The sequence below is a fragment of the Macaca thibetana genome, chromosome 17 (assembly GCF_024542745.1).
Source record: "Macaca thibetana thibetana isolate TM-01 chromosome 17, ASM2454274v1, whole genome shotgun sequence".
Lineage (NCBI taxonomy): Eukaryota > Metazoa > Chordata > Mammalia > Primates > Cercopithecidae > Macaca > Macaca thibetana.
In genome coordinates, this window is record NC_065594.1 from 42473575 (window position 1) to 42482200 (window position 8626).

Consider the following 8626-nt stretch of genomic DNA (forward strand, 5'->3'; position numbering starts at 1 on the left):
TCCTTAGATCACGATTGGAAGATGTGCAAACATAGAGCAATAACCTGGTTCATTCCAGGAAATGTAGGAAAGGATATGTATGACATAGGCCATTAAAGGGGAAAATACCTTTCAGAAAGTGTCAATTAGCAAAACAATTACTGTTATTAAAAGCATATATCCTGAGTTTTTTCTCATTACAATAGTGACTCATATGTAATAGATAACAACCGAAAGGTGCAGTGAAAATAATACTTACTCCACCCACGTATAAACATTTTCAACAGTTAGCTAAATATTCTTCTAATTATGGGGTGTGGAGTGGTAAAGATTAGTCATAATGTACATAATTTCATAACAGACTTTTACCATTTAATAATATAAGTTTTTACTGTATTATTAAATGTTCTTAATTAATCATTTTGAAGTGTATTGCTAGTTTCATATGATTAAGCCATGGATTTGAATAGGTAAGATATAATAGCATGGGGGTGGAGGAATGGGGTGATAAGAAGCTTATAGCTAACTCCATTTTATGTATATATCTACATCATCATTTTAGGGGTTTTCTCACCCAATTTAAATATTCCATTCAATTAAATATTCTTTTGGGCTAATAGTTTTTTTTCTAAAACCTTCAACAGTGTCCATCAGAAATCTTACTCTTTGAATCCCTCAGAAATGTAATCAATTCAAACTAGGACCACTATGGTGATTTTTAAGAAAACACTGGTGATTATTACCATCAGATTCTTTCTTTGTCACATACCAAGGCAGTAGCTGAAATGAATAATCCTATCATCAGCTTTCCCTTCTGTCCCCTCTTTACTTTTATCTTGCTCTTTCCTTGTGCTTGTGAGGATGATGGTGGGGAACAGAGAATTACCCGTCTCAGTAAAGAAATATTCATATTTGGTGAGAAAAGTCCTAAAATGATAATTCAGACATCTGGGTTAAAAAAAATGAGTTAGGTATTATCATCCCTGATTTCATCATGGTAGCAATGGGCCTTGCTAGAAAAAAATAAAATAAAATAAAATAAAATAAAATAAAATAAAATAAAATAAAAATAAAACAAAACATCATCCAGCTTCCTATTAAGCTGCAGTTTCGTCTCAGGTATCAGTGAGAGTCTATTGAAATATTTGGGCATATTTTGTTTTCCGATATAGGCAACCCCCTTTTCTCCTTGTTGTTTGCTTGTTCATCTCATGTTTGTAATCAGTGCTATAAGGCAGAAAGTCACCATGAGACAGGTGACCATGATTATAGCATTCACTATGGATGGTAGAGCAGAGAGACAGAGGAAGTCCATGAAATGATGATCTCAAGACACTACTGAACTATCCCAGGATTTCCTAACTCTGACCTTTTTAAATTAAAAAATTAATTTTCTCTTTCTTTAAGCGATTTTATCTGTTAACTATTTCATGCAGCTGCATGCAATTCTCAACTCTTCCAAACTCACTATGTTTTTAAAAAATCTTATTCCATAGGTAAAAACAACCAAAGAAAACTCTCATGCGCTATGAGAATTTTCTCTAAGAAAATTGTAATATAATCTACATTATATAATTATAGTATAATCCCTTTTTGTTGTCTTACCTAAACCCAGATCAAAATTGCACATATCATCTTTCCCGAGGCTTTCTTAAGATACTATGTTATTTTCCCTCATCCCTCATATGATAGAATCTGAGAGAATCTGAGATGAAAGAAACTCCCTCCACTCACCTCACTGCTCCTTCTGCACAATGACATGTGTAACCATGTATACAAATGTCTTCCCTCCTTTAAGGTTATGCAGTTTGACTATTCTTGAATCTATTCTGGTTTCTATTTTCTTCTGATTCCTTCTGCTTGGCCTCCAATACTAAAATGATACAAATGACTGCAATATTCACATAAATGACAACTATGCAAATTATTAGATTCTCTTTACATCCAAATGTTCATGCTCATCGTATTTCAACCATCTAGTCCCACATATACAAGCCAATTGTCAGCACCATCCATAGGCTTCATTTCTAACCATTTAAACTGAAGATTTACTGTTCTGAGCAGAACTCCACAGAGCTCTTCACTACCTCTTCTTGTATCACAAGAAACTCATCATACTCTTGACTCTTCTAATATCTCTGTATAAATATTATTTTATTTCTACTTTCTCTCCTACTCATACCTATGGGCCAATATTAAAACTTCTGTCTTGTTGATAGTATCATTATTTTTCCTTTATTCTTTTTTGATATTTGCTTAAAAAACAAAACAAAACAAAACAAAAAAAACAAAGATCAGCGAAACTGTCTGCTTTTTCCTCCTTTCTATAGCCAGGTTACTTAATAGTTTACCCAGGAAAGTGTATAGTGTGTTGGCTATGCTGTCACTAAATTACAACCTCAAACCACAATTGGGCCTGAAAAACGGTCTGTAATTCTTATGCATATTCTATACCATGTGGCTTTTCCATAGCAAGAAAGACAATAGGAGCAATTAATTCTGCTTGATGATGAAATTTTTCTGATATTCCTCATTGTTCCAAAGGAAGCATATTTATCTGCATACACACACACACACACACACGAACATAATATTTTTGAAGATAAAAATATAACAACAAAAAGAAAAAAAATTGTGCATATACATATACATTATATATGATGTGTGTATATGTGTGTGGGGGGGTGTGTATATATTATATATATATGTAATTTTTGGAAAACTGCATGCTATCTATTGTACCTAAAATGTATGAGATTCATTTAACAGATGAAACTGGATTACGTATGGGAGGTTTGTTTACCATCTTTGTGCATTTTCCATTTTAGCTTATTAGAAACAGTAAGCAAAGAGAAAAAAAAAATGTGAACAAAGGAATAAAAAAGATATATGTATTAAAATAGCTTCTTCTTGCAAAGTAAAAATAAAAATGCTTTTAATTTGTAAATATATTTAAAATACAAAAAAGCATACAGTAATAAAAAAAGGGAGATAAAATTATTAAATGGAGTCATATTTTGGTAAGTAATCTAATAGTTTTATGTGTGATCATAAAAGTAGATCATATCGGATTTTTTTTAACTTATTTTTTTCTGGATGAATATATCGTAACTGTATTTCCTTAAAACTATGTAAACTAATGCATACGTTAATTAATAGATTTAATCATTCCGCCATGTATATATGTTTCAAAACATCATGCTTTATATAATAAATGCATATAATTATATTTATCAATTAAAACATTTAAAAGTAATTCTACATGCGCAGTTTAAGGATGTCACTCTGTTCCATAATATCAATGTTTGAAATAAAGCTACACAATCTACTATTGACATCAGCTGATTCTAGGTTACAAATATAGGAATAATGCTTCAGGAAGTTTATATGTATATATAACTTTATGCAATTATTATATATATATAAAAAACTTTATGCAATTATTTGTTTAACATTAACAAATTCTGCTTAGAATAAACATCTAGTAATAATATTTCAGGCTGTTGATACTAACAAATAATTCTTCAGAAAGGTTGAAATAATATGTCCTATAATATGCATTTGAAAACTCAATATTGTAAAGATAGCAATTCTTCCAAGATTAAATTATAGCACCAAAATAATCTGTTACAATTCAAAATGGATTATTTTCTAGAAATTGATGAGCTGATTTTAAAATTATTTGGAAAGACAAAAGAATAAGACTAACCAAAGCAACTTAAAGAAATGAACAAAAAAGTTGAAGTACTTCAAAATTTATTATAATGCTACATTAATCCGGATAGTGTAGTCTTGCCAAAAGGTTAGATAAATAGATCAATAGAGCAGAATAGAGAATACAGAAATAGACCCACTTATAGATGGTCAAATGATTTTTAAGGATGCCAAAACAATTCAATGGGGAACAGAAAATCTATTCACCAGATGGTGCTGGAACAAGTGAATATCAATATGGGAGGAGAAAGGAAGCCAACCTCTAGTTCACACAATGCACAAGAATCAATTTTAGATGTATCAGAGTCCTAAATGTAGAAAATATTTAACATAATGTTTTAGAAGATAAATAAAAATGATGTCTTTATGATCTATTGTTTACCAAATATTTCTTAAGCCAGAAAGAATCATACAAGAAAAAAGACAATTCATTAAAATTACAAACTTCTTCTCATGAAAAGAAACTGCAAATGAAATGGACAGATACGCTAAAGACTAAAAAGTACTTGAAAACAAAATACATTATGAACTACTGCAAATCAATTATAAAAAGAAAAACAACCCAATAAAAATGGGTAAATTAATAAAAAGAATTTCACAAGAAAAATATCATATCAAAGAGTATGCAAAAGTGTTCAACATCATTAGTCATCAGATAAATGAGAATTTTTAAATCACAATGACACAACAAAACCTACCCACTTAATTGATTGGCTTGAACAAAAAAAGATGAACATCTTCAAATACTGTATTGTATTAGATTGTGACCCACATACACTGCTGGTAGAAGTGTAAAATAGTACAACTGCTTTGGAAAACTGTTAATGATTTCTTTAAATTTAAACATCTATGTACCCTATAATCTGGATATTCCAAGTCTAGATGTTTATCCAAGCACACTGAAAATGTGTCAATATTATAGGATTATCGATAATAGCCAAAAAGCTAGTAAAAACTCAGATATCAATCAATAATAACTGGATAAACTGTTGTCTAGGAATACAATTAATAATACTCAACAATACTGAGGCGTATACTAGAAATGTGAGTGTACTAAAAACTGAGGATCTCTAGAAATTTGCAACAACATGATTGAATCTTAAACGTGCTAAGTGCTAGAATCTAAATATCAAAAACGTACACACAAAATCACACGAAATATACTGTGTGATCCCATTTATGTAAAATTCTTGACTTTAATAATGGACATGAGTTTTCTACTTGTTAGCATATGAGCTAAAAAACAATGGAACAGAAAACCAAATACTCCATATTCTCACTTGTAAGTGGGAGCTAAATGATGAGAACACATGGACGCAGAGAGGGGAAAAACACACACTGGGGCCTTTTGGAGAGTGAAGGGTGGGAGGAGGGAGAAGATCAGGAAAAATAACTAAATCAGAAAAAAATAACTAATGGGTACTAGGCTTAATAGCTGGCTGATGAAATAATCTGTACAATAAACCCCCATGACACAAGCTTACCTGTGTAACAAACCTGTACATGTACTCCAAACTTAAAATAAAAGTTAAAAAAATGGACATATTCTAAGTATTTTATAACCTGCTCTCCAGCAACAACGTTAGCCACTGTAGCAGCAGTAAAAGGCCGATAGTGGTGATTGTTTCTAGCAAAGCAAGTAGGTTAGTGGTGGCAGCAGCGTTCTGACAAGATTATCCCATCTCTCTATAGTACACTTCTGAAAACACAAAAATGTCAAGTGCTTGCAGTGCAGATGTCCCAAAATTTCATTAATTAGAGTACTATTTCAATTCTATGAATCTTTAAAAAATTATTAAAAACTTCCGAAAGCTCAGCGACAGATGCTTCTCAATTCCCAGTCACCAAGACTAAGATTCAGAGGAACCTGTAGTAATGAGATTCTGAAGTGGTGGAAGAAATATATGTGGAAAAAGCAACCAAGTATCTAGCACAGTGGTCAAGTTTAGCGCTCATTTCATGAAATGTTTCTACAGATATGCTAATTACTCTAAATTGATCATTACTAATCTAAACATGTATCAAAATATCACCGTATACACCACAAATATGTATAGTTATATGTCAATTAAAAAATAATAAAAATGTTTCTAACCTGAGGTCATGTTCAAAAAAACCTTTCTACCTTTTTATTCAATTTCCATAGTTACAATATTTCATTACAAGACTGTTTTATCCAGTCCTTGCATTGGCATAGGGCTTAAGTCATGGGTAAAACTTTTCTAAAATTTTGTTGTTGTTGTTGTTGTTGTTGTTGTTGTTGTCGTCGAAAATAATATAGCACTGCAGAAAAAATTCAAACAGGTCCCCGAGGCGTTTTGAAATTCATCCCAACTGTAGGCTGAGTGACCTGCAGGTTGGACAGACTGCCGAAGTCCAACAGCTTCAGCATTTCCCTTAGTGTCAGGATCTATTTCAATTATCTCCTGATCCAGGGCTGAGACCTCCGGAACGTAATTGTCTCTCCTTTCTCTCTCCTCCTCCTGCAGCTTGATGGAGATACCTCTTACAGGGCCTCTCTGAATCCGCTTCATCAGATGGGTGACATAGCCTGCTATCTTGTTGCGGAGCTTCTTGCTGGGGATAATGGCGATCTCCTCGCACATGCGCTTGTTCGTGTGGAAGTCGTTGCCCAGGCGCGTGTAGTACTTCTCTATGATGACCCGGGCCGCCTTCTTCACGGTTTTGGTGCGAACGCGGCCCATGTTGGCGGGTCCTTGGTAAAGAGCTCTAAAATGTTACATAATTTTTTTCTAGATCACATTCTTCCAAGCTATGAAATGCTCTTTTTTATTAATATATTAAATTTTTACATGTAAATTTTACTTTCTTGAAGCCAAAGTCCTCCTTGAACCTACTTGCCATCAAAGGGATCATTAAATCACATACAGTAAACTTCCACTCAACTTCTCCACCAACACATCAAACTCTGGCAACTCTAAACTGTGATTCACTTGCCTTGCCATCACGCTGTAAAATCACTTGCTAGTCACTACCATCAGCAAAAGAATGTATAACACAATTTCAGTTCTCCTGTATTTATTTTTGTGATTATTTGTGACAAAGATAAATTCTTGTTCTTAGATACTCTTCTTTTGTCTCTCAGAGGTCAAAGGAGCGTGAGGGTTGATTGCTAACTGGACACCACTATGTAGCACTTGTGTCTATGCTTCAAGAACAGCCTTCTCTTAGATCTTTACTCCCATTTCTTCTTTTCACACTGCCTGGGATTTTAATGGAAAACCCTCCAGTGTTTCAAATCTAAATGTGATGGTATGTGTTGTTTTCAAATGGCCATACATTTTTATTATAGCAAAGAAAGTAATGTAAAATTCTTAGACTTGTCTAGACTTCTCATAGAGAATGTATGGTTGCCAAGGTCATTACCTTATGAGGAGTTTTCAACTTAATGGTGAAATTCAATTATCTCATCAGCATCCATTGACTGTTCACATTCTATGTTGACTCTTTTCCTCTATTAGTAATTAAATATAATGTTTATTAATAAAATACTATCTTTGAATTGCCCTGCTTAATCTCAGTGTCTTACAATTTGTATGAAATGTCAGAGATGATTTATTGATATCACTGTTTTAGGACATTTGCTTCTTTATATAAACTTCATTGAGTTTCTTTTATCTGTGATGCAAACTTTTAGTTATCAGTATGATGGTAATTTTTTTAAAAGAACTGGGACAGCATCTATCTTGTTTTATTCACTGGAGTACTTTAAACCCCAAAAGAATCATTTGTTATGTAAGGCTTGAAACATTGATTTTTATGCACATTGAATTCAGAAACTTTGTGGATAGTTGTTTACCAGTTTTCCCCCAAGTTTATTGCCTATGTTTTTTTTCTTACGTTAATTAATACTTTTCCTAATTGATAAGATTCAAAGTATATCCAACAAAAAGGATGAAAAAAGATTTACATTAAGTTCCATCACTTGAAATTTCTGAATGCAAGTTTAAAATATAATATCATGAAATTATCCATAGGAAGAAAACAAAATTATATCAGAACAGATGATTAAGACAGTTCATTCTATGCCTAATTAAATATTGAAACACCGTTAAAGATAAATAGAGAAATTTCAAAATAAGCAAGGTCTTACAACTTAGACACGTATTCTCAGGGAGCAAAGCATCGAGGTTCTGATATCCAAAAAACAAAAGATCCCCATAATAAAGGTTTTGGGGAAATTCCTACTGTGGTACTGAAGGAAAAATCACATAATTTATGTTCTGTAGACATGGAAAGTAATCACTCTTTATTGTAGCAAGACAACTGGTAACTCTAGGAGAATGTGCCATGTAGATTAAATTGCCAGAAATCTGATGTTTTCATTTGGGTTGGATAACTGGAGGGTGACTCACACTAAACACACACTAAGTGACAGTGAGTTAACTTTGGGAAAATAAAATGTTATAAATGAAATATTTTGACCTCTGACATGCTTCAGATATGGATACTGTTTGCATAATCTACCAAGGTACACAGTGAATATTGATATAAACAATAGGTATGATTTAACCATTTCAGAAAGAGAGGAGGTGGGATGGAAAGGGGTGGGATGCCAGAAACCTAAATTTTCCTATTCCATAGTAAAAAGTAAATATATAATGCCTACTTTGAAAATTAAGACCACAAATATATTACTTGAAAATATAGATATTGAAGCTACTTAATATATACCTCAAAATTCATTTTCTCCCTTCAGGTATTATAATAATATTCGGTTATGAATATACTTATTAAACAATATGACTTCTTTTTCCAGCATTTCTTTTTCTAAACATGGCTATAGATATATGTAGAAATAGCTTTTCAGTTTTGTCCAGAGACAATTAGAATATAGAATATAATGTTATGTTATTCTTCACTTTTCTTTCTGTTTTTTTTGTTTTGTTTTGTTTTGTTTTGTTTTGTTTTT

At 32.3% G+C, this 8626-nt stretch overlaps 1 pseudogene across 1 annotated transcript; it reads right to left on the reverse strand.

Moving 5' to 3' along the window:
* Window positions 1-5968: 5968 nt before the first annotated feature.
* Window positions 5969-6421, reverse strand: LOC126940552 (40S ribosomal protein S17-like; annotated as a pseudogene). Its single transcript, XR_007720796.1, has one exon. The product of XR_007720796.1 is annotated as a 40S ribosomal protein S17-like (transcript).
* Window positions 6422-8626: the final 2205 nt, after the last annotated feature.